This window comes from Protopterus annectens, chromosome 10.part0, assembly GCF_019279795.1.
Source record: "Protopterus annectens isolate FY-2018-M chromosome 10.part0, PAN1.0, whole genome shotgun sequence".
Classification (NCBI taxonomy): Eukaryota; Metazoa; Chordata; order Ceratodontiformes; family Protopteridae; genus Protopterus; species Protopterus annectens.
Window position 1 is genome coordinate 345,066,049 of NC_056744.1, and position 25,592 is coordinate 345,091,640.

General features: G+C 39.2%; 1 protein-coding gene across 1 annotated transcript in view; it reads right to left on the minus strand.

Annotated features, from left to right (window-relative positions):
- The window catches only part of LOC122813115 (flavin-containing monooxygenase 5-like), a 589,830-nt gene that overhangs the window by 240,810 nt on the left and 323,428 nt on the right, over positions 1 to 25,592 (minus strand). The gene's annotated exons all lie outside the window — the stretch shown is intronic.

Below are 25,592 nucleotides of genomic sequence, written 5' to 3' on the forward strand. Positions count from 1 at the left end.
CAATAAAGGTGTGTAGAAAAAAAAGTCCATTATTAAGAAATAGGTCACTGAACACTTAAGCAAAATATCTCTAAAATCTACTGGTAAGTTCTACATTAATTCATCCCCTCTTCTACACGTCAAGAAGACAGCAGCTTGCAGACCCATGATCTTTATTTAGAGTATTACTTTGACCAGTATAATATTTTTAACAGAGGAACTATAAATCTTCTGTCCAAAACAACCAGTACTGGAGGACTATTGACCAACAGCCAACTTGGACCTTCTTGCTAAAATACTTGAAAAAATAATTCATGAATATCTATTGGATTTCCAGGCTGAATATAACAAAGTCTATGGCACACAACATGACACGGCTTCAGGCCTAAATACAGTACTTCCACTATCATGTAGAGATCAACTAATGACATTTATACCAGTACTCAGAAAGGATTGCTAGAGTGAGCATTAGTTTACACACCTCAAAGGGGCATTTGAGAGTATGTCAGTCCTTACTTCTACCTAAATTAAATAAAGTCTGTATGATTTGAAAACTACCTCAGAAGCAGAATATTCATAGGTTCATAGGTTGGTACTAGGCTATCGGCCCTAGGGCCCATACAAGCCTAGCCATAACAATTCCCTGGATATGTCTTCCCACAATATTTACTTCCCTGGACCCCTGTCTAGCAGGGCGACTGACGTGATACCTGGGGTGAATTTCCACAGTTGATGCCTGTATGTAATGGCTTCATCATCTACGGAGTAATGTTGATATACCAGAAGGTTCCATATTAGGACCACTGCTATTCTCACTGTACATCAGTGGTCATCCTTTGAGCCTAACCAACTTGAATTGCATCCTTTATGCCACAGCCTCCTCCAAAAGAAACACTGACACCTTCCAGTAACTTAAACTTCTAAGGAACTGGCCTCTCGACAACAAACTTTAATTAATTAAACACTAAATGAAGGGGTATATTGTTACTCATAGATTCCAAGAGACTTGCCCATCTGAAGTTTGTCAACATTCTTGACCTAGAAAATAATTTACAATTTACAGTTATGAAACAGAAATATCTTGGCCTAATTCTGAACCACATCCTTTCCTTTTTACCATATGCAACAGAGCCAAAAGGTTCTAGCCCAGCTTAAAATAGAATGCAGGATATCCAACCACCTCATCAAACAGGCAAGCAAAGCAGTTGCTGTAGGTATCCTGCTACTTGGGGACAAATATTTACTCCCCCCTCACTACACGTTCATTCGGCACAAACCCGGGAAAATACTTGAAAAAAAAAACTAAGACTAAAATTCTCAAATTCACACTTTAGTTCTCAGTATGTCTGTCCACCAATACATTGCTATTTATAATTCCATCTGGCTTCCAGTTGAAGACAGTCCATCCCTGTTAATCAGCACACTTACATACAAGCTCCTAAGCTACCACCACCGACCATTCAGTACGGAAATTCCTTCATTTCAGAGATTAATCTATTAGTAATTCACTCGTATACTACAGCTACTATAGAAAAAGCATTCTCCAAATTAGCCCCTACATACTGAAACAAAATATCCCAAGAAATCAGATGCTTAGAAAAATTTATTGATTTTCATAAAAGACTTAATACACAGAGTAGGGAAACCACAGAACATCACTGTTTTGACATTCGTGGATAAATATACTAATCCTTCTTCTTTCTACGCGATTGCTTTTCCGCGTGCTACTTTACTGTATTTAACTGAATACGGTCCATTATCATTACTGTTGCTATTAATTTATTCTCCTTCTTCCCTTTTATACTCCCTTTCCACCTCCCTTTCTTCTTATCCACCTACTTTTTCCAGTTCACTACTTCCATTCTAGGACCCTTATATTACTTGTATATTCCTTATTTGATGCAATGTATGTGACTTTCTGTTCTAGTTACCTTTGCATTATATTTGCATTTACAGTACAGCATGGACTATTATTGTTACTTTATTATGTTTTATTATTGCACCCTTAGTATTGTTTGTGCATTCATGGTATAGGTCATACCTGAAAATGGTCCTTGGACCAGTGTGTCTACCTGGTTACCAAATGCGAGACAAACAAATAAATAGATAAATAAATTAGCAGCATTTGCTTTAATAAGAGATTGCTCATTTAAAAGTTGAAGCAAATGTACAGAACATAGAAAAGGACAGCTTATTTTGTATACAAAAAGACTGTTAGTAATCCTATTTTATGTTTGCTTTAGGGCAGAGTCTTGTTTAACAGTGAAGATGCTGGACACCGCAGAGAGTTGAGGGGTAAAGGTCTAACTATGGCCAGTGTGACCCAGGTTCATTTAGTAGACTCTGGGAGGGATGGGTGGGTGTGCACATCCTGGGGGAGGAAATCATTCAGATAGATGTCCCCAGTGGTGTGATCCATAGAATGGACTAGCCCTGAAATGTAACTGACAAATGCAGGACAGGAGAGGGAACAAGGTTAAGTTAATATAATACCCCATGGCAGCAAAGACGCTGTGTGATCCAAGACACTGTAATGATCCTCACTGGCCTTAACCCTCATGGGGGAGATCAGGAGGGGTAGATAGTCCCAACAAAGGATGGGGGCACCGGGGCAAATTATTTATTTGTCTTTGTTGCGTGGGAAAGGCTGACTGGGCGGAGCCCATTTTCAGCAAAGGCCTAGGGAGAAAAGCTTTACCACAATACATTTATATTAACAAGAGAATTTCAGACAATTCTCAGAAAAAAAAACACTTACATTTCTCATGAAAATACATAATTACAAGACAGGAATATACAGTAAAGTATTTACATCAAGTCAATACAGTTCTTGTAGTTCTAAAATCTTGCAGGAAGTAAATAAATTTATATTGCAGAAGGGAAAACATTGTAAAAAAAGTTTAATGTTCTTGCATTTTAGTAAAAAAGGTTTGCAAGGAGTTCAAGCTATATAATGAAGTAAGTTATAAAATTATATTGGAAGGGAAATTTTAGTATTGTATAGGTTTGTAAACAGTTCAAGAGATAAGACTAAGTAAGTTATAAAATTATGTAGGAGGGGATGAGCGATATTAGTAGTGTACCGGAGGACAGTTGTAATAGCATATGGCTGAGAGAGCAGGTATAGGATTAGCTCTATTTAGGCTGCCTGTTCCAAACTGATGTATCTAGAAGGCTTCTGACTTAGGTATATAGGGAATGCATGAGAGGGATAGAGAGGAGGGTGGGGGCAGTTAGAAAAAGAGAAGGATGAGAAGTGTTGCTTAAGAGAAGGGTGAAAGGAAGTATACTGAGTCAAGGACAGGAGGGAAAGTTGTTAGGGGTGTAATGATTTACGGAGGAGGGCAATAAGTCAGTGATAAGTAATAAGAAGTTTCTGCTTTCACTAGAGGTCTCAGCCTGGTGATGAACATGAACATGACCTGGACTGGATGAGGTATCGTTTGACTTTATAGCTTGGAAGGTTGTTAATCATTTTTACTTGTGTATATATGTATTCCAGAGTTTAGAGATGTAACAGGAGTATAGTGAGTCCCCTGATGAACTATTTGCTTTTGTACTGCTCAGTAGAAATTTATCAACAGAACAAAGGTCCCTTGTGGAGGTGCAGGACGATAATAGTTTTTTTTAATGCAGTGCATTTTTCAGGATGATATATCAGTTTGTATGCTGCATCTAGTCGAGAATATATTATGTAGTTGTTAAGCTCTAACCCATTTAGCTGCTTTAAGTCTTGGCAGTGGTGAGATACTCTGTTGTAAAAGGAGGTGAGTTTGATGATGTTTAGCTGTGTGGCAGGAAAACAGTGAAGATACTAGAGAAATTTCTTATTTATATTATGATATGCGCACCCAGGATCTGCCTTTAAATGGCCCACGTAGATGAGTGCAATACTGTGGTACACAAACGTATAATATAAACTGCTACAGAAGCCTCCATCAGGAAATGTTTTTATGACAACTCTGAGCCTTATAGGGTTTTAGAAGTATAGATTTGCCAAGACAGTAACAGCAAACCGACTATAAAAATAAAGGCCTTTATTCATAGTGCTGCACAGTAAAAGGAAACTTACGAGGTCCTCTTCCAGAACACTAATGTCAGGAAGCCTTTGTGACTCAGCATGTGGAACACCTCAGGGTCCTGGCAGAAGCCCACCAAAGGCCTGCAAGGATTTTAAGGAAAATGATGAAAAGCATCAGAGGGGGTCATCATGACCCAGCAAGAACAAGTCAGGGTTCTGGCTAAAGGAAGACGTCCCAGTCAAGAAGTCGCTAGCAGTAGCTTAATTACCCCAGGTAGTTTCATTTTCCAGTACTTACGCATATCCCCATAATGGGGATGCTGCATTCCTGAATGTGTCGTCCTTCAACTGAAATGTTAAACCAAGTCCCTAGTTACCTGAGTTAATTGTAGCTCAGGTGGACTTATAGGATCTCACAGGAAGCTCCCTACAGCCCTGGCTAAATTACTCATATTAGTGTAAATATCACCTTGGGTCACCTTTGAAAAGAGGCCATTGATCTAGCAGGATTAACCTGGTCAACAAAGTGTAAATACGATATCAGTCATACGTTTATAGGAGACTACTAGACTAATGGCTTAAGGGCCCTTACAAGTCCAGCCAATATAACCCAATTTTACGCAATATATGGCCCCTAAGGGCAAAAGGATGGCATGGATTTGTGTTGTGCATTGGGTATTTTACAAACTGCCCCTGTTCATAAGGGATATAGGCACTACCCAAGGTTTGAATTTGTGATTCCCCATCCATTGATCCAAATTGCATTTGAAGAGGGCCAGGGAAGAGCTCTACTTAATGTGAACAGGAAGCCTGTTCCCAAGAAGGGGCAATCTCTGAGACACATATCTGCCTCACCAGGCATTCCCTTCACAAGCTTGAAGCTTCAAAATTTTGAGCTGCAAATGGTCGAGATCATAAGATCAAAGTTTTGAAACTTCAAACATTTTGAATGGAGATCGCCATACAGTTCAGAACGGGAAATGTACTGATTTCCTCACTGTAGTGTGATCTCGGTGTTGCTATATTTATTTAGCAGAGGGTGTGGGGGGTGCGTAAAAAAAATTTTGTTTTTATTTTTTTTTTATTATAATTTTGAAGTTTCAAAACTTCGATTTTATGGTCTCGAGCATTTTGCAGTTCAACGCTTTGAAACTTCGAGCTTGTAAAGCAGATCCCTCACCAGCATGTTTTGTGTGAGTCGCTGACTAAGTTTAGATCCCTAAATCAGGTGACCCACATGCTGTTTGACTTCTGGATGTGTAGCAGCTCCATCAGGGCTGGATTTCTGAGAGCTTTGTAGGTCAGGCATAGGTCACCCCTTAATAATCAGTAGGAGACGGAGTAACGAGTAGGGCTGGTAGTCTGCATAGGTCATGTTATTTACACCCTGTACTTTCTTTGTGAGGAACCTCTGAGGTCACTCCAGCTGCTGTAAGTACCTAGTCAAGTATATGCCAAATGGCACATTGTACTCAAATACTGATCTGATGAGGGCTGAGTACAGTGGGACTATAATTTCCTTGGATCTGGGTGCCATACCTTTACTTATATGTTATGCCACATGAAAGGACTTCCTCAACACTGTGGACACATGGCGGTCAAAGTTCAGGCTACTGTCTATCTGTGAACCTGGATCTCTCACCTCTGAGTCTACTCTTAGGGGTGTGCTATTAATGTTCTAATTCGCAAGGGTATTTGACTTCCCAAAGTGTATGATAATGCATTTTTTTGCATTTAGTTTTAGTTTGTGCTTCTGGCCCTAATCATTTGTCTGATCTAGACCCTCCTGAAGGATATCTACATCATTGGCGATTCACTGATTGCCCCCAGCTTGCAGTTTCAGCAAACTTTGTCATCCAGAAGCCTTCTACAGTTGCCTTGACTTCAGAGAAGTATATTCCAAACAGGAGAGGTCCTAGCACTGAGCCTTGTGGCACACCACTAGTAAATGGCCTCTTGCTGGATCTGGATTCACCCACTTGTCCATGAGCCAACTGGCTATTCATCTGGAGATGTCAGTTTTTATGCTTAGTTTTGTGAGTTTATATATAACACTCGAGTGGGGAAATGTGTCAACTGCCTTGGCCAGGTTGAGGTAGGTAGCATGTACTGTTTTTCCCTCTTCAATGGCCTTAGTGATTTTCTCAAAGAAATCTCAGATTCAGTAGGCATGCCCTGCCCTTGATAAAGCTGAATTGGGTCAGGTCTAGTGTTTGAAAGTTTCCTGTGTCGATATTTATCAGGTCCATGAGTATTCTTTCCATGGCCTTACAGATAAGACTAGTCAAACTTATTGGTCTGTAATTTCCAGGATCAGTAAATGGTCCCCCTTTATGCATAAGGATGACTGTTACTGTCCTCCATGCTATCTGGACAAAGCCAGTCTGGAGGCTGTGGTTAAATAGAGTTCCTAATGGGCCTGGTAAGTCCTGATTTAAGCTGTTTAAGAGGCCACCTGGTATATTGTCAGGCCCCACTGAAGCCATGTTTTCAGATTTAGAATGAGAGCAGTGGCAACCTGTTCTTTGGTGATAATATGCGGTGGAGTAGTGAAGGGTATTTCTTGGGGGAGAACTGGGAGTGATGGGGATGTGAAATTTGAGCTGAATTTGTCGGCCTGCAAATTTGCAATATCTTCTGTCTTATTATAGGTGATGCCATCTACAACTAATTCTGCGCATTGTTGGGTGCTGCCGTTAAGACTGCAGACATAACTGAAAAATGCCTCATGGTTATCCTTATCACTGTTGGCTATTTTTACATCAAAGTCTGCGCTCAGAGACTTGACTGGTTCCCTGATTCACTTGTTTAGACTAATGAGTTACGTTTTGCTCTGTTGTACACATTCCCTCTTACATCTTCATAGGTTCGTAGGTGTTTACTAGGCTAACGACCACAAGGGTCTTTTTAAGCCTAGCCATGCATCCCAAATCTCTGACAAGTTCTGAAAGCAATTTCTTTCTTTTGTTGTACAACCTATTAATACCAGGGGTCCACCAGGGTGACTTGTTTTTGCAGTTTGACTAGGGCTTATTTTCGTCTGGTACTGCCATTTCTATGCAGTTTTTTATATGGTCGCACAAGGCTTTTGTGTACACCTCTGAATAAGTTTCTGTGTTTTCTGGATTTGGGGGAGCTTAGAAACTAGCTATGCCATCCCTTAATAAGGGGTAATTTACCTTAGAGAATTTCTTGTTTTTTGGGATTAGGTGGGGGGGGGGGGCTAATTTTACCTTTATTTCAAAGTAAACTGCTCTGTGATCTAATCTTACCACACAGGGGAAGGGGTGCAGCACCCTCCCAAATTTGTGAGTACCAGATCTAGGATACTTGTTCCCCTAGTGAGAGTGCAGACTGGCTGCTCCAGAGCCTTTGAATTTACAAAGTCAATAAATCTTTGGGCCTGCATGTTGTGTATGCCTCCCAATTAATGGAGGGGGTATTTAAAAATCACTCATGAGTATGGTATTGGGCTGGATTATGTGATACTAGTAATGTCAAGTATGATGTATGGGTTTCCTGGTTTGGTGGAGGACCTGTAGCTAGTAAGGGTATGATAATGGATTTTCCCAGGGTTAGCTGGACATGGAGTAGCACAAGCATGTCATATTGTTTGACCAGCCTTAAGGTGAGCTGATCTTTATGTCGATAGATATACCTCCGCCTTTTGCTCTTTCATATTCAGTGTGTGGTTGGAATGTTGACCAGCCTTAAGGTGTACTGATCCTTTATGTCGATAGATATACCTCCACCTTTTGCTGTTTCATATTCAGTATGCGGTTGGAATGTATGAAAGGCACTATAGCCATACACTGCTGTAGTAATTTCTGTGGCTTTGAACCATGTTTCACTAACTGTATGGATGTGAGCATTCTCCAAGGACAGCACAGCTTCCAGGGAGTGCAGTTTATTGTGAGGCTCCTAGCACTGAGCAGTAAAGCCTTTAGCATGTCCTGAGTAGATTTTGTTATGTTGTAAGATTTGTCTGTTTGCAATGCCTAAAAAAGGCACAATAGGGGTGGATACAATTATGGCCAATATCCAAAGGCCTAGAGGTGACAGGTGAATATCATCCTTGGCAAAGCAGTGTAGGCTATCAACCATGTCCTCCCAGGATGACAAGTATTGGACCCCTTTGGAATGACAACAGTAACTAAGCCAATTGTTAAAATTGATCATTTTCTGTTGGCATTGTGGCATCATCCTTAGAGACAGTAGAATGCTGTTCAGTGCTAGGCTCATACCTGCCTGTGACATCATCCTTGGAGACAGTAGAATGCTGTTCAATACTAGGCTCATACCTGCCTGTGACATCATCCTTGGAGACAGTAGAATGCTGTTCAATGCTAGGCTCATACCTGCCTGTGACATCATCCTTGGAGACAGTAGAATGCTGTTCAATGCTAGGCTCATACCTGCCTATGACATCATCCTTGGAGACAGTAGAATGCTGTTCAGTGCTAGGCTCATACCTGCCTGTGACATCATCCTTGGAGACAGTAGAATGTTGTTCAATGCTAGGCTCATACCTGCCTGTGACATCCTCCTTGGAGACAGTAGAATGCTGTTCAGTGCTAGGCTCATACCTGCCTGTAACATCATCCTTGGAGACAGTAGAATGCTGTTCAATGCCGGGCTCATACCTGCCTGTGACATCATCCTTGGAGACAGTAGAATGCTGCTCAATGCCGGGCTCATACCTGCCTGTGACATCATCCTTGGAGACAGTAGAATGCTGTTCAATGCTAGGCTCATACCTGCCTGTGACATCATCCTTGGAGACAGTAGAATGCTGTTCAATGCTAGGCTCATACCTGCCTGTGACATCATCCTTGGAGACAGTAGAATGCTGCTCAATGCCGGGCTTATACCTGCCTGCGACATCATCCTTGGAGACAGTAGAATGCTGTTCAATGTTAGGCTCGCACCTGCCTGTGACATCATCCTTGGAGACAGTAGAATGCTGTTCAATGCCGGGCTCATACCTGCCTGTGACATCAGACTTGGAGACAGTAGAATGCTGTTCAGTGCTAGGCTCAAACCTGCCTGTGACATCATCCTTGGAGACAGTAGAATGCTGCTCAATGCTAGGCTCATACCTGCCTGTGACATCATCCTTGGAGACAGTAGAATGCTGCTCAATGCCGGGCTCATACCTGCCTGTGACATCATCCTTGGAGACAGTAGAATGCTTTCAATGCCGGACTCATACCTGCCTGTGACATCATCCTTGGAGGCAGTAGAATGCTGTTCAATGCTAGGCTCATACCTGCCTGTGACATATTCTTTGAACTCAATCATCTATCTTCATATAGTTCAAGAAGGTACATCTCAGGTCATTCATACCCATATGGACTATGACTGAGTCATACTGGTACTTAGGGTTAAGTGACCTGAGTGCTTGTGTGATCTGGCAAATCCTGGCTGCTGACAGGCAAATAACTGCAACCTTCCCATTATCTAGCTTGGTAAGAGGAGCATCAGTGTGTCTCACAATGAAGTCTCCTATGACCAGAATATTGGGTTGTGGAGTGTTTCGCCTTATGGGCTTGGTAGTTGAGACACAATGAGATGTGGCTTTATGTGTTGTGATGGAAATTGTCTTGTTTGTGTACATGTGGAGTTTCTGAGGACTGCATATGAGAGGCCTTTGAGGTTTGGGTAAGTTACATGTGAGCACCTCCGCATATGTGGATCTATGTGTGTGATCCTCTCTATTGGTGTAATCTGCAGCTGACCTAACCAGCAATGCTGCCCATTGCCAAATCAGATGCTCTGTGAGTAGCAATAGTCCTGTGTGCTATAATAAGGTAACAAGCACAGTATAATGAAAATAATCAATGATTCCAGATGTTTGCATCTGTACAGGGCAGTGGCATAGCGAGCAGCTCTGTGCAAATGTGACGAATTTATACCAGCACTGGAAGTACAGAAAACTGACTACTGAGCCCTCTGGACAATAAAATGACTACACATAGAGCCCTTTTGTGTGCTTCCCAACTCAGACAGACCAGGTTTATTTATTTTTTTTTAATTTATTTAACAGCTGTTTACCGGGAAAGTCCGACTTGGAACAAAGCCAATTTTCAGTGAAGGCTAAGGGAGAAAAGCTCCAGATGCATGTCTTTGTAATGTGGGAGGAAACTGGAGCACCCGGAGGAAACCCACACGAATGCAGGGAGGACATGCAGACTCCACACAGAAGGCGCCCCAGCCGAGAATCGAACTGGAGAACATCTTGCTGTGAGGTGACAATGCTACCACTGCGCTCGTCCAACACCTACACCTACTGCCACTAAATGAATACCCCCTGTCCTCCTAATGTAAAAGTACAGTAAAAGAGTGTCCATTGTGAAATGCTACCACAATCGAAGATATAGATATAACAATATACTTTAAACAACCTTATAAAAGTGTGATTATTCAATAAAAGTACTTTGCTTTGTAGAAATAAGCCAAATTCCACTCAACTGAGGCACTAAAAACAAGGCAAGCAGATTAATAAGCCATCCAGCCAATAAAACAACTACATACAGAAATTTCTAGTGCGTTTCCCCAGCCTATACAGACCAGGCTACCACCCACTGCCACTAGACAGAAAATCCACTGTCCTCTTGATGTAAAAACACAAAGAAGTGATTGTTAGAGTGTAAAAATACACTGCTTTATCCAACAACTAGCTAGACAATGAATTCAGATAAAGTAAATTAGTTGAACAGACAATGAGAGGCAAAATTTACTTTTTTCAAAGTACAAGGAAAGACAAATGAGTAATTCAAGATATCAATAGCAGTGTAGAAAGGCAGGAGCTAACAGAGCTCAATTTATAGTGAGGGTGGGCACCTTAAAATCACAAAAGCAGCAAGGAGTCACCAACAGTGCTTGTAGTTTTTGCAGGCCTTGAGTCTCATTAGAAATGACAAAAACAAGAAATTCTCTGTGTACTTAAGTATCACTCAAGAAACAAATTAACCATTGGAAAAAAAAATTGAAATATGCAGCCTAGGAAATTTAATTGGCTATCTGTCACATGGAACAAAAATACTAGGCAAAGAAGATTTCTTACAAAACAAAATGGGGTATATAAAACAGAAAGCAGCTCTATCAGTTTAAGCAACTCACAAATCTATACACACACACACACACATATATATATATATATATATATATATATATATATATATACGGATTCACTTCATAATCTCGAAATACTGAAATATCGAATTTCAGTATCTCGAAACTATGAAACCGAATCCACAAAACACCGAAACTACAAAACCTCGAGCCCAAAACCGCGAAATTCAAAACACCGAACAAACCGCATGCACTACACCATACATATACTACAACACCCACATCACAACATAAACAAACAAAAACTACACACATACACAACTCATATACACATAAGCAGGGGCGCAAGCCCCCTGCACCCCCCATGTGGGGGGATGCACCCCCCTACTTATATACTAACTCCGAGATCGCACAAACAGGAAACAAAAGCAAACTCACACAAGCACATTCTCCAATCCCTCACACACACATCAAACATATCAGCACACTCAAACACACTCTAACCCCCACCCAAATCCCTTACAAAACACTCATTTACCTGACAAAACACCTAGATCCACACATGGCACCACACACCATAAACACACAAACCCAGACATCACGTAGTGTAAACATTCGGGTTTATAGTCTCGAGATACTGAAATTCGACATTTCAGTATTTTGAGATTATAAATGGCTCCCATATATATCTATATATATCTATATATATATCTATATATATATATATATATATATATATACACACACACACACACACACACACACACACACACACACACACACACACACACATATATTATAGAGTGAGAGAGATTTATATAGGTTTCCTTTCGTCTCTGCAGGGACTCACCAATAGTGCTTCTACTTTTTGCAGGTCTTGAGTCTTATCACAAAAGACAAATACCCAGAAATTCTTTGTGTATTTAAGTATCACTCAAGAAACAAATTAACCAATGGAAATATGTGAAATGTGCAGTCTAGGGAATTTAAGTGTCTATTTGCTACATAGAACAAAAACAACAGGCCAAGCAGATTTCTTAAAACAGAAAACAAATGGAGCAGGTAAAAAAGAAATCAGCTCTATCAGTTTAAGCAACTCACAGACTTTTATTTCATTACCCAGCAGGGAGTTACCAATGGTGCTTGTAGTTTTTGCAGGCATTGAGTCTGATCAGAAAAGACTTTCTACAGAAGATGAATTCTACTGGTGATGTAGAAAACATTTCTAGTAACCTTTACTCTGATGGTGGAGTGCGAAGGTTGATCCACTAGTCAACATGCAAGGCTAGCTGCACCTTTTTAAACAGGGAAGCACAGCAGGCCAAGTTTAACCTACAACAAGCAAAATGAAAAACTGTAAGAAAATAAAGATGGAAATGTTAACATGTACTGGTAACACCAGCTGTTCAAGCAGTCAGGTTTCATTTGTGTGCTTATATTCCAGAAAAGTCACAGATATTTGACTTGATATATCTTCAATGCAGCAGCTGCAGGCAGAAGGAAAGACTGCTCCAAGAACTGTGGATGTTAGAGTTATATATCATGTAGTGGAGGTTAGAGTTATATATCATGTAGTGGAGGTTAGAGTTATATATCCTGTAGTGGAGGTTAGAGTTATATATCCTGTAGTGGAGGTTAGAGTTATATATCATGTAGTGGAGGTTAGAGTTATATATCATGTAGTGGAGGTTAGAGTTATATATCATGTAGTGGAGGTTAGAGTTATATATCATGTAGTGGAGGTTAGAGTTATATATCCTGTAGTGGAGGTTAGAGTTATATATCATGTAGTGGAGGTTAGAGTTATATATCATGTAGTGGACATTAGAGTTATATATCATGTAGTGGAGGTTAGAGTTATATATCCTGTAGTGGAGGTTAGAGTTATATATCCTGTAGTGGAGGTTAGAGTTATATATCCTGTAGTGGAGGTTAGAGTTATATATCCTGTAGTGGAGGTTAGAGTTATATATCATGTAGTGGAGGTTAGAGTTATATATCATGTAGTGGAGGTTAGAGTTATATATCATGTAGTGGAGGTTAGAGTTATATATCATGTAGTGGAGGTTAGAGTTATATATCATGTAGTGGAGGTTAGAGTTATATATCCTGTAGTGGAGGTTAGAGTTATATATCATGTAGTGGACGTTAGAGTTATATATCATGTAGTGGAGGTTAGAGTTATATATCATGTAGTGGAGGTTAGAGTTATATATCATGTAGTGGAGGTTAGAGTTATATATCATGTAGTGGAGGTTAGAGTTATATACTATGTAACGGAGGTTAGAGTTATATATCATGTAGTGGAGGTTAGAGTTATATATCATGTAGTGGAGGTTAGAGTTATATATCCTGTAGTGGAGGTTAGAGTTATATATCATGTAGTGGAGGTTAGAGTTATATATCATGTAGTGGAGGTTAGAGTTATATATCCTGTAGTGGAGGTTAGAGTTATATATCATGTAGTGGAGGTTAGAGTTATATATCATGTAGTGGAGGTTAGAGTTATATATCATGTAGTGGAGGTTAGAGTTATATATCCTGTAGTGGACGTTAGAGTTATATATCCTGTAGTGGAGGTTAGAGTTATATATCCTGTAGTGGACGTTAGAGTTATATATCATGTAGTGGAGGTTAGAGTTATATATCATGTAGTGGACGTTAGAGTTATATATCATGTAGTGGAGGTTAGAGTTATATATCCTGTAGTGGACGTTAGAGTTATATATCCTGTAGTGGAGGTTAGAGTTATATATCCTGTAGTGGAGGTTAGAGTTATATATCCTGTAGTGGACGTTAGAGTTATATATCATGTAGTGGAGATTAGAGTTATATATCATGTAGTGGAGGTTAGAGTTATATATCCTGTAGTGGAGGTTAGAGTTATATATCCTGTAGTGGAGGTTAGAGTTATATATCCTGTAGTGGACGTTAGAGTTATATATCCTGTAGTGGAGGTTAGAGTTATATATCATGTAGTGGAGGTTAGAGTTATATATCCTGTAGTGGACGTTAGAGCTATATATCATGTAGTGGACGTTAGAGTTATATATCCTGTAGTGGAGGTTAGAGTTATATATCCTGTAGTGGAGGTTAGAGTTATACATCATGTAGTGAAGGTTAGAGTTATATATCATGTAGTGAAGGTTAGAGTTATATATCCTGTAGTGAAGGTTAGAGTTATACATCATGTAGTGAAGGTTAGAGTTATATATCCTGTAGTGAAGGTTAGAGTTATATATCCTGTAGTGGAGGTTAGAGTTATATATCATGTAGTGGAGGTTAGAGTTATATATCCTGTAGTGGAGGTTAGAGTTATATATCCTGTAGTGGAGGTTAGAGTTATATATCCTGTAGTGGACGTTAGAGTTATATATCCTGTAGTGGAGGTTAGAGTTATATATCATGTAGTGGAGGTTAGAGTTATATATCCTGTAGTGGAGGTTAGAGTTATATATCCTGTAGTGGAGGTTAGAGTTATATATCCTGTAGTGGAGGTTAGAGTTATATATCCTGTAGTGGAGGTTAGAGTTATATATCATGTAGTGGAGGTTAGAGTTATACATCATGTAGTGAAGGTTAGAGTTATATATCCTGTAGTGGAGGTTAGAGTTATATATCCTGTAGTGGAGGTTAGAGTTATATATCCTGTAGTGGAGGTTAGAGTTATACATCATGTAGTGAAGGTTAGAGTTATATATCCTGTAGTGGAGGTTAGAGTTATATATCCTGTAGTGGAGGTTAGAGTTATATATCCTGTAGTGAAGGTTAGAGTTATATATCATGTAGTGGAGGTTAGAGTTATATATCATGTAGTGGAGGTTAGAGTTATATATCCTGTAGTGGAGGTTAGAGTTATATATCATGTAGTGGAGGTTAGAGTTATATATCATGTAGTGGAGGTTAGAGTTATATATCCTGTAGTGGAGGTTAGAGTTATATATCATGTAGTGGAGGTTAGAGTTATATATCATGTAGTGGAGGTTAGAGTTATATATCCTGTAGTGGAGGTTAGAGTTATATATCATGTAGTGGAGGTTAGAGTTATATATCCTGTAGTGGAGGTTAGAGTTATATATCATGTAGTGGAGGTTAGAGTTATATATCATGTAGTGGAGGTTAGAGTTATATATCCTGTAGTGGAGGTTAGAGTTATATATCCTGTAGTGGAGGTTAGAGTTATATATCCTGTAGTGGAGGTTAGAGTTATATATCATGTAGTGGAGGTTAGAGTTATATATCATGTAGTGGACGTTAGAGTTATATATCATGTAGTGGAGGTTAGAGTTATATATCCTGTAGTGGAGGTTAGAGTTATATATCCTGTAGTGAAGGTTAGAGTTATATACCATGTAGTGGAGAGTTAGAGTTATATATATCATGTATAGTAGAAGGTTAAGGGTCTATAGTTATGTATGAAGGTTAGAGTTATACATCATGTAGTGAAGGTTAGAGTTATTATATATTAATAGTGAAGGTTAGAGTTATATATCCTGTAGTGGACGTTAGAGTTATATATCATGTAGTGGAGATTAGAGTTATATATCAAGTAGCGGAGGTTAGAGTTATATATCCTGTAGTGGAGGTTAGAGTTATATATCCTGTAGTGGAGGTTAGAGTTATATATCCTGTAGTGGACGTTAGAGTTATATATCCTGTAGTGGACGTTAGAGTTATATATCATGTAGTGGAGATTAGAGTTATATATCATGTAGTGGAGGTTAGAGTTATATATCCTGTAGTGGAGGTTAGAGTTATATATCCTGTAGTGGAGGTTAGAGTTATATATCCTGTAGTGGAGGTTAGAGTTATATATCCTGTAGTGGAGGTTAGAGTTATACATCATGTAGTGAAGGTTAGAGTTATATATCCTGTAGTGGAGGTTAGAGTTATATATCCTGTAGTGGAGGTTAGAGTTATATATCCTGTAGTGAAGGTTAGAGTTATATATCATGTAGTGGAGGTTAGAGTTATATATCCTGTAGTGGACGTTAGAGCTATATATCATGTAGTGGACGTTAGAGTTATATATCCTGTAGTGGAGGTTAGAGTTATATATCCTGTAGTGGAGGTTAGAGTTATATATCCTGTAGTGAAGGTTAGAGTTATATATCATGTAGTGGAGGTTAGAGTTATATATCCTGTAGTGGAGGTTAGAGTTATATATCCTGTAGTGGAGGTTAGAGTTATATATCCTGTAGTGGAGGTTAGAGTTATATATCATGTAGTGGAGGTTAGAGTTATATATCCTGTAGTGGAGGTTAGAGTTATATATCCTGTAGTGGAGGTTAGAGTTATATATCCTGTAGTGGAGGTTAGAGTTATATATCCTGTAGTGGAGGTTAGAGTTATATATCCTGTAGTGGAGGTTAGAGTTATATATCATGTAGTGGAGGTTAGAGTTATATATCATGTAGTGGACGTTAGAGTTATATATCCTGTAGTGGAGGTTAGAGTTATATATCCTGTAGTGGAGGTTAGAGTTATATATCATGTAGTGGAGGTTAGAGTTATATATCATGTAGTGGAGGTTAGAGTTATATATCCTGTAGTGGAGGTTAGAGTTATATATCCTGTAGTGGAGGTTAGAGTTATATATCCTGTAGTGGAGGTTAGAGTTATATATCCTGTAGTGGAGGTTAGAGTTATATATCCTGTAGTGGAGGTTAGAGTTATATATCCTGTAGTGGAGGTTAGAGTTATATATCATGTAGTGGAGGTTAAAGTTATATATCCTGTAGTGAAGGTTAGATATATCATGTAGTCAAAATAGTAGAGTTATATATCATGTAGTGGACGTTAGAGTTATATATCCTGTAGTGGAGTTAGAGTTATATACTGGAGTGGAGGTTAGAGTTATATATCATGTAGTGAAGGTTAGAGTTATATATCATGTAATGAAGGTTAGAGTTATATATCCTGTAGTGGAGTTAGAGTTATATATCCTGTAGTGGAGGTTAGAGTTATATATCATGTAGTGGAGGTTAGAGTTATATATCCTGTAGTGGAGGTTAGAGTTATATATCCTGTAGTGGAGGTTAGAGTTATATATCCTGTAGTGGAGGTTAGAGTTATATATCATGTAGTGGAGGTTAGAGTTATATATCATGTAGTGGACGTTAGAGTTATATATCCTGTAGTGGAGGTTAGAGTTATATATCCTGTAGTGGAGGTTAGAGTTATATATCATGTAGTGGAGGTTAGAGTTATATATCATGTAGTGGAGGTTAGAGTTATATATCATGTAGTGGAGGTTAGAGTTATATATCCTGTAGTGGAGGTTAGAGTTATATATCATGTAGTGGAGGTTAGAGTTATATATCCTGTAGTGGAGGTTAGAGTTATATATCCTGTAGTGGAGGTTAGAGTTATATATCCTGTAGTGGAGGTTAGAGTTATATATCCTGTAGTGGAGGTTAGAGTTATATATCCTGTAGTGGAGGTTAGAGTTATATATCATGTAGTGGAGGTTAGAGTTATATATCATGTAGTGGACGTTAGAGTTATATATCCTGTAGTGGAGGTTAGAGTTATATATCCTGTAGTGGAGGTTAGAGTTATATATCATGTAGTGGAGGTTAGAGTTATATATCATGTAGTGGAGGTTAGAGTTATACATCATGTAGTGGAGGTTAGAGTTATATATCCTGTAGTGGAGGTTAGAGTTATATATCCTGTAGTGGAGGTTAGAGTTATATATCCTGTAGTGGAGGTTAGAGTTATATATCCTGTAGTGGAGGTTAGAGTTATATATCCTGTAGTGGAGGTTAGAGTTATATATCCTGTAGTGGAGGTTAGAGTTATACATCATGTAGTGAAGGTTAGAGTTATATATCATGTAGTGGAGGTTAGAGTTATATATCCTGTAGTGGACGTTAGAGTTATATATCATGTAGTGGAGGTTAGAGTTATATATCATGTAGTGGAGGTTAGAGTTATATATCATGTAGTGGAGGTTAGAGTTATATATCATGTAGTGAAGGTTAGAGTTATACATCATGTAGTGAAGGTTAGAGTTATACATCATGTAGTGGACGTTAGAGTTATATATCATGTAGTGGAGGTTAAAGTTATATATCATGTAGTGGAGGTTAGAGTTATAATATCATGTAGCAGAGGTTAGAGTTATATATCACGTAGTGGAGGTTAGAGTTATATATCATGTAGTGGACGTTACAGTTATATATCATGTAGTGGACGTTAGAGTTATATATCATGTAGTGAGGTTAAAGTTATAGGTTCATATCATGCAGGCTATCTGGAGGTTAGAATTATAAGCTTCCTAGCCGATTCTGTTATATATCAAGTGAGCCACCCCTTGATTTATATATCATGTGCCCTTTTAAGGTTTAGTTTACTGTGCCTCTGTCCAATAGTGACACGGGAGTAATCCCTGGGACAAACCCTTATATACCATGTAGTGGAGGTTAGAGTTATATATCATGTAGTGAAGGTTAGAGTTATACATCATGTAGTGAAGGTTAGAGTTATACATCATGTAGTGGAGGTTAGAGTTATATATCATGTAGTGGACGTTAGAGTTATATATCATGCAGTGGAGGTTAGAGTTATATACCATGTAGTGGAGGTTAGAGTTATATACCATGTAGTGGAGGTTAGAGTCATATATCATGTATTGCAGTGTTTGCCTACCTCAACTTGATGTTTGGTAAGGCAGGGGAACTGAACCACAACACAGCAACAGATATACCTGAGTGTGAGTTACATGGTGGCAGTTGACTTGTCAAAAGATACATCTGAGGACCCCACTATGTGAATGCTCCTCAAAAATCTGGTAAGATTACTCTAATGGGTAAAAATAGAGATGAAAAGCTGCCTGTCCAGAAAGACAACATTAAAAAGCCATGGATGGAAACATGACACAAAAAAAGACTATTAACTGCAATATTATAAATGATAAAAGTTTGGGCATATATCCGAAAAATTGCACTCTGGCAGTAGAAGGAATGCAGGGCAATATGCAGTGTTATAGAGAAACATGGTCTATGTGTATGGATTCTATGAGTTTTGGTCAAGTGTAATTCGTTGATGAAGTGTTTGTTTTAGCTTATTTTTTACTTTGTCCTCTAACACATACACACCATTGTCTCCCCTTCTCCAGTCATCTAACTAGCACATTCACTTCTTTCAGCAGGTATGGACACGGTTTTGGTACACCAAGGAGAGAGAATGTCAGATTGCAGGCCTGTGGATTTAAACACTAACTCTGCCTTGCCACTTCCAGATTCACTTTTGACATAGTTGACCTGTAAGACAAACTACCCCACTCCAAGGAGGATGTGGTGGGGTATGATGAAGCCTCGCCTCATGTTCTCAGTTTAGAAAATCGGCTGTTTTGCAGCCATACCCATTCTGAATTGGGGTGAACTCCACAGTGCTCTCTAGTAACACTTGACACCCCCTCCCTGGCAAACAAACCCCATCTTAGAGAGATCCAAGCAGGTATGGCCCCTTCATTCCTCTTCCACTCTTCATTGGTTTAGTAATGATGGATTCACTTATCAAACCTCAGTCACTTTAGTTGTAGGCAGGGTTCTCTCCATGTACACCATGCAACCAACTTGTTTTCCCCTATTGTACTGACTGAGAATTTCAGCAAAGAGTAATGTAAGAATAATTTTCTTTACTCCACACTTGTGTGATCTGAGTGTTGGTAAATTGCGAGATGCACAGATGGGGAGTGGTGGTGTTGGTATAGTTAGAGATGCACACGGTGGGGGGAGATGTTAGTATATTTAGAGATGCACATATGGGGGGGTGATGGTATATTTAGAGATGCACAGATGGGGGGTGTTGGTATATATAGAGATGTACACATGGGGTGTTGGTATATACAGAGATGCACAGATGGGGGGTGTTAGTACATTAAGAGATGCACAGACAGGGGGTGGTGTTGGTATATTTGGAGATACACACATGGGGTATGTTGGTATATTTAGAGATGCACAAATGGTTGCGATGGGATATTTAGAGAAGCACAGGTGGGGGGTCTTGGTATATTTAGAGATGTACACATGGGGGTGTTGGTATATATAGAGATGCACAGATGGGGGTGTTGGTATATTAAGAGATGCACAGATTGGGGTGGTGTTGGTATATTTAGAGATGCACAGATGGGGGTGTTGGTATATTTAGAGATGCACAGATGGGGTGGTGTTGGTATATTTAGAGATGCACAGATGGGGGTGTTGGTATATTTAGAGATGCACAGATGGGGGTGGTGTTGGTATATTTAGAGATGCACAGATGGGGTGGTGTTGGTATATTTAGAGATGCACACATGGGGTGTTGGTATATTTAGAGATGCACACATGGGGGTGTTGTTGGTATATATAGAGATGCACAGATGGGGGTGGTGTTGGTATATTTAGAGATGTACAAATGGGAGTGGTGGTGTTAGAATATTTAGAGATGCACAGATGGGGGTGATGGTATATTTAGAGATGCACATATGGGGGTTGGTGTTGGTATATTTAGAGATGCGCACATGGGGGGAGATTGTATATTTAGAGATGCACACATGGGGGTTGGTGTTGGTATATTTAGAGATGCACAGATAGGGGTGGTGGTATATTTAGAGATGCACAGATGGGGTTGGTGTTGGTATATTTAGAGATGCACAGATCGGGGTGGTGGTATATTTAGAGATGCACAGATGGGGGTGATGGTATATTTAGAGATGCACAGATGAAGGTGATGGCATATTTAGAGATGCACAAATGGGGTGGTGTTGGTATATTTAGAGATGTACAAATGGGAGTGGTGGTGGTGTTGGAATATTTAGAGATGCACAGATGGGGGTGATGGTATATTTAGAGATGCACAGATGGGGGTGTTGGTATATTTAGAGATGCACAGATGGGGGTTGCTATATTTACAGATACACGGATGGGGGTGGTAATGGTATATTAAGAGATGCACAGATGGGGGTGTTGGTATATTTAGAGATGCACAGATGCAAGTGGTGTTGGAATATTTAGAGATGCATAGATGGGGGTGGTGTTGGTATATTTAGAGATGCACAGATGGGGGTGATGGCATATTTAGAGATGCACAGATGGGGGTAGTGTTGGAATATTTAGTGATGCACAGATGGGGGTGGTTTTGACATATATACAGATGCACAGTTGTGAGATGGTGTTGGTAGATTTTGAGATGCACAGATGGGGGTGGTGTTGGTATATTTAGAGATGCACAGATGGGGTGATGGTATATTTAGAGATGCACAGATGGGGTGGTGTTGGAATATTTAGAAATGCACAGATGGGGGTTGTGTTGGTATATATAGAGATGCACAGATGGGGAGTGGTGTTGGTATATTCAGAGATGCACAGATGGGGGTGTTGCTATATTTAGAGATGCTCACATGGTGGTGTTGGTATATTTAGAGATGCACAGATGGGGGTGATGGTATATTTAGAGATGCACAGATGGGGTGGTGTTGGTATATTTAGAAATGCACAGATGGGGTGGTGTTGGTATATTTAGAGATGCACAGATGGGGGGTGGTGTTGGTATATTTAGAGATGCACATATGGGGTGGTGTTGGTATATTTAGAGATGCACAGATGGGGGGTGTTGGTATATTTAGATGCACAGATGGGGGTGTTGGTATATTTAGAGATGCACAGATGGGGTGTTGGTATATTTAGAGATGCACAGATGGGGGTGGTGTTGGTATATTTAGAGATGCACAGATGGGGGTGTTGGCATATTTAGAGATGCACAGATGGGGGTGGTGTTGGTATATTTAGAGATGCACAGATGGGGTGGTGGTGTTGGTATATTTAGAGATGCACAGATGGGGTGTTGGTATATTTAGAGATGCACAGATGGGGGTGGTGGTATATTTAGAGATGCACAGATGGGGTGGGGTGTTGGTATATTTAGAGATGCACAGATGGGGGTGATGGTATATTTAGAGATGCACAGATGGGGGTGATGGTATATTTAGAGATGCACAGATGGGGGGTGGTGTTGGTATATTTAGAGATGCACAGATGGGGGTGTTGGTATATTTAGAGATGCACACATGGGGGGTGGTGTTGGTATATTTAGAGATGCACAGATGGGGTGTTGGTATATTTAGAGATGCACAGATGGGGGTGTTGGTATATTTAGAGATGCACACATGGGGTGTTGGTATATTTAGAGATGCACAGATGGAGGTGGTGTTGGTATATTTAGAGATGCACAGATGGGGGGTGTTGGTATATTTAGAGATGCACAGATGGGGGTGATGGTATATTTAGAGATGCACAGATGGGGGTGATGGTATATTTAGAGATGCACAAATGGGGGTGGTGTTGGTATATTTAGAGATGTGCAAATGGGAGTGGTGGTGGTGTTGGAATATTTAGAGATGCACAGATGGGGTGAGGGTATATTTAGAGATGCACAGATAGGGGTGTTGGTATATTTAGAGATGCAAAGATGGGGGTTGCTATATTTAAAGATACATGGATGGGGTGGTAATGGTATATTAAGAGATGCACAGATGGGGGTGTTGGTATATTTAGAGATGCACAGATGCAAGTGGTGTAGGAATATTTAGAGATGCACAGATGGGGGTGGTGTTGGTATATTTAGAGATGCACAGATGGGGGTGATGGCATAGTTAGAAATGCACAGATGGGGTGATGTTGGAATATTTAGTGATGCACAGATGGGGGTGGTTTTGGCATATATACAGATGCACAGATGGGAGGTGGTGTTGGTATATTTAGAGATGCACAGATGGGGGTGATGGTATATTTAGAGATGCACAGATGGGGGTGGTGTTGGAATATTTAGAAATGCACAGATGGGGGTTGTGTTGGTATATATAGAGATGCACAGATGGGGTGGTGTTGGTATATTCAGAGATGCACAGATGGGGGTGTTGCTATATTTAGAGATGCTCACATGGGGGTGGTGTTGGTATATTTAGAGATGCACAGATGGGGGTGATGGTATATTTAGAGATGCACAGATGGGGTGGTGTTGGAATATTTAGAAATGCACAGATGGGGGTTGTGTTGGTATATATAGAGATGCACAGATGGGGGAGTGGTGTTGGTATATTCAGAGATGCACAGATGGGGGTGTTGCTATATTTAGAGATGCTCACATGGGGGGTGGTGTTGGTATATTTAGAGATGCACAGATGGGGATGTTGGTATATTTAGAGATGCACACATGGGGGTGGTGTTGGTATATTTAGAGATGCACAGATGGGGTGGTGTTAGTATATTTAGAGATGCACACATGGGGGGGGTGTTAGCACAGTGCTCCCTCACAATTACTGTATAACAGCAGCTATGGAGTCTTTTAAGAAACATAATCAGGGTACACAGGCACAACTGCAAAAGTTAAGCAAGCTCATTAATCTTGCACTGGACTTCAATTTCTTTGCTTTCAATGGCAAACACTACAAACAAAACTGGTATAGTTAAATGGGGCTGCCATGGCTCCCAAAGCATAATGCTAACATAGCCCCGGGCAAAATGGGGCAACAGAGGACTTTGGTGTTAAACAACTCCAGACTACACATGCAGCATATCACATGCTATTTACGTTTTATTGACGAGCTGTACTTCAACCACTTTCTTTAGATATGCAGATTTCAAAGACAAGAACAATAACAGAATCACTGCAGGAACAATAACAGAATCACCACTGATCTATTCAGAAAACCAACGGCAGGGTTAACTATTACTCCACAGTAAAAGTCTAAGATCCTACAAAAACCAAGTATAATGTAGTGTGAAATCCCAAGGCTATGACGTTAGCTCTACTCACTACAATGATGGAACCATTTTTTGAGAAACCTGGACAACTTAGGAGAATGATTTTTTCAGTGAGGGCTATGAAAGATCAGATGTTAAAAACATCCTGGAACCCATTATAGAACTGAAAAGGACTGAATCATTCGATCAACCTCCCAGTAGAAAAATGTTAAATAATCCCACAGGGAATAACAAATGCAAAAAATAGCTGCATCCCTGACATACACTTTGGATTATCACAGTATCAAAAATATTATTGAAGAAAACTGGGACATTGTCACAGAAAACCCTTTCTCTGATTAACACATCTTAGGTGAAGCCCCATCATTTGTTTATAGGAAGGCAAGGAATATTAGAAGTTTTGTTGAATTTAAGCCTAGACTATGTGAGAAAAGCACTAAAAGATGGGAAACTAATTGTACATTGTGTATATTTATACAGCAAGGTGATGGTCTTTATTGCCCTTATTTAAAGAGATCGGCTAAAACTGGTGCAGGGGGCTTAACTGTAACACTAAAAAAGTAATTTACAGGGGCACCAGTGCAATGAATGTGATGCATCTATCATTGGGCAGAGACTGTAAATAAACTGAAGCAGCGAAGGATTTCCATGTCATCTGTCAGAAATCCACTCTCGGATGTAAAGAATAATGCACTATTGCCAAACACCTTTCTCTTCATAAAAGACACACACACGGTTTTAAGTTCCAGATCTGGATTGCATAGACATGGGTGATCTTGAAGGAGACATCCCGAATATTCTGGAGAAACATGAACTTATGTGGCAATTAAAAGCTAAACTCTTTTAGAAAGCCTGGACTAAACTACTATTGTTCAATTAAAAGTGCACTGGAACTTAGAAAATTGCCACATTGTTTACATGACTAATTGTATTTTATTTTATTTTTTTCTACAAATTGGTTTTAAATACCATTTTAAATAATTTTAAATTTAAGTATATATTTTGTTTCCATCATCATACATATATATATTTTTTTTCAACTTTATTCAAAATGATGGTAATAACAATATACTAACTAATTATACAATTATATAGATTTTTAGGGTTCTTGTACACAGACCTGAGGAGAAGTCTAGAAGGATGAAAAGCGATCTTTATCTTCTTAACAATAGGTTATGAAAAATGAGAAACTGATTTTACATACGCAAATGTATGTGTATATATTTATATATAATTTTGTTGTACCGAAAATGAACTAAGGTTTACATATTTTCCAGCCACATGTAGTATATTACCTTGGTGGTATATAAAATCACAGACTTAATAATCCACTTAATAATTTGGTTAAATAAGATGTACCCATTAAAGCACACGTTAGGTCTATATATTATTTATTATGACAAAGCCACCCCAAGAGTAGGGCAGTGACCAGCTCGAATGTCACACTGATGGGGGGAAGGGATGTGAATTTAACATGTTATTAAAATTAATAACACTTTGTTTTATTAGCACAATAAAACCACTCCCATGCCTGATAAAAAGTATATATATATTTAGAAAGCTTGTGAGGAAATTATTTACTCTATTTTTGTTTTACTTGATCAGCTTGCCTGTGTAATTAATAAAGGATTTTCGACTGAAACAGACTGTTTGTCTTGCTGATTCCTTCACTTAGTAATGCTGTAAACATATATTTCTATTATTACTTTTGACTTGGAGTTTTTTTATTTTTAGCTATTCTTTTTCTAAAAATTAAAAAATTTTCCCGA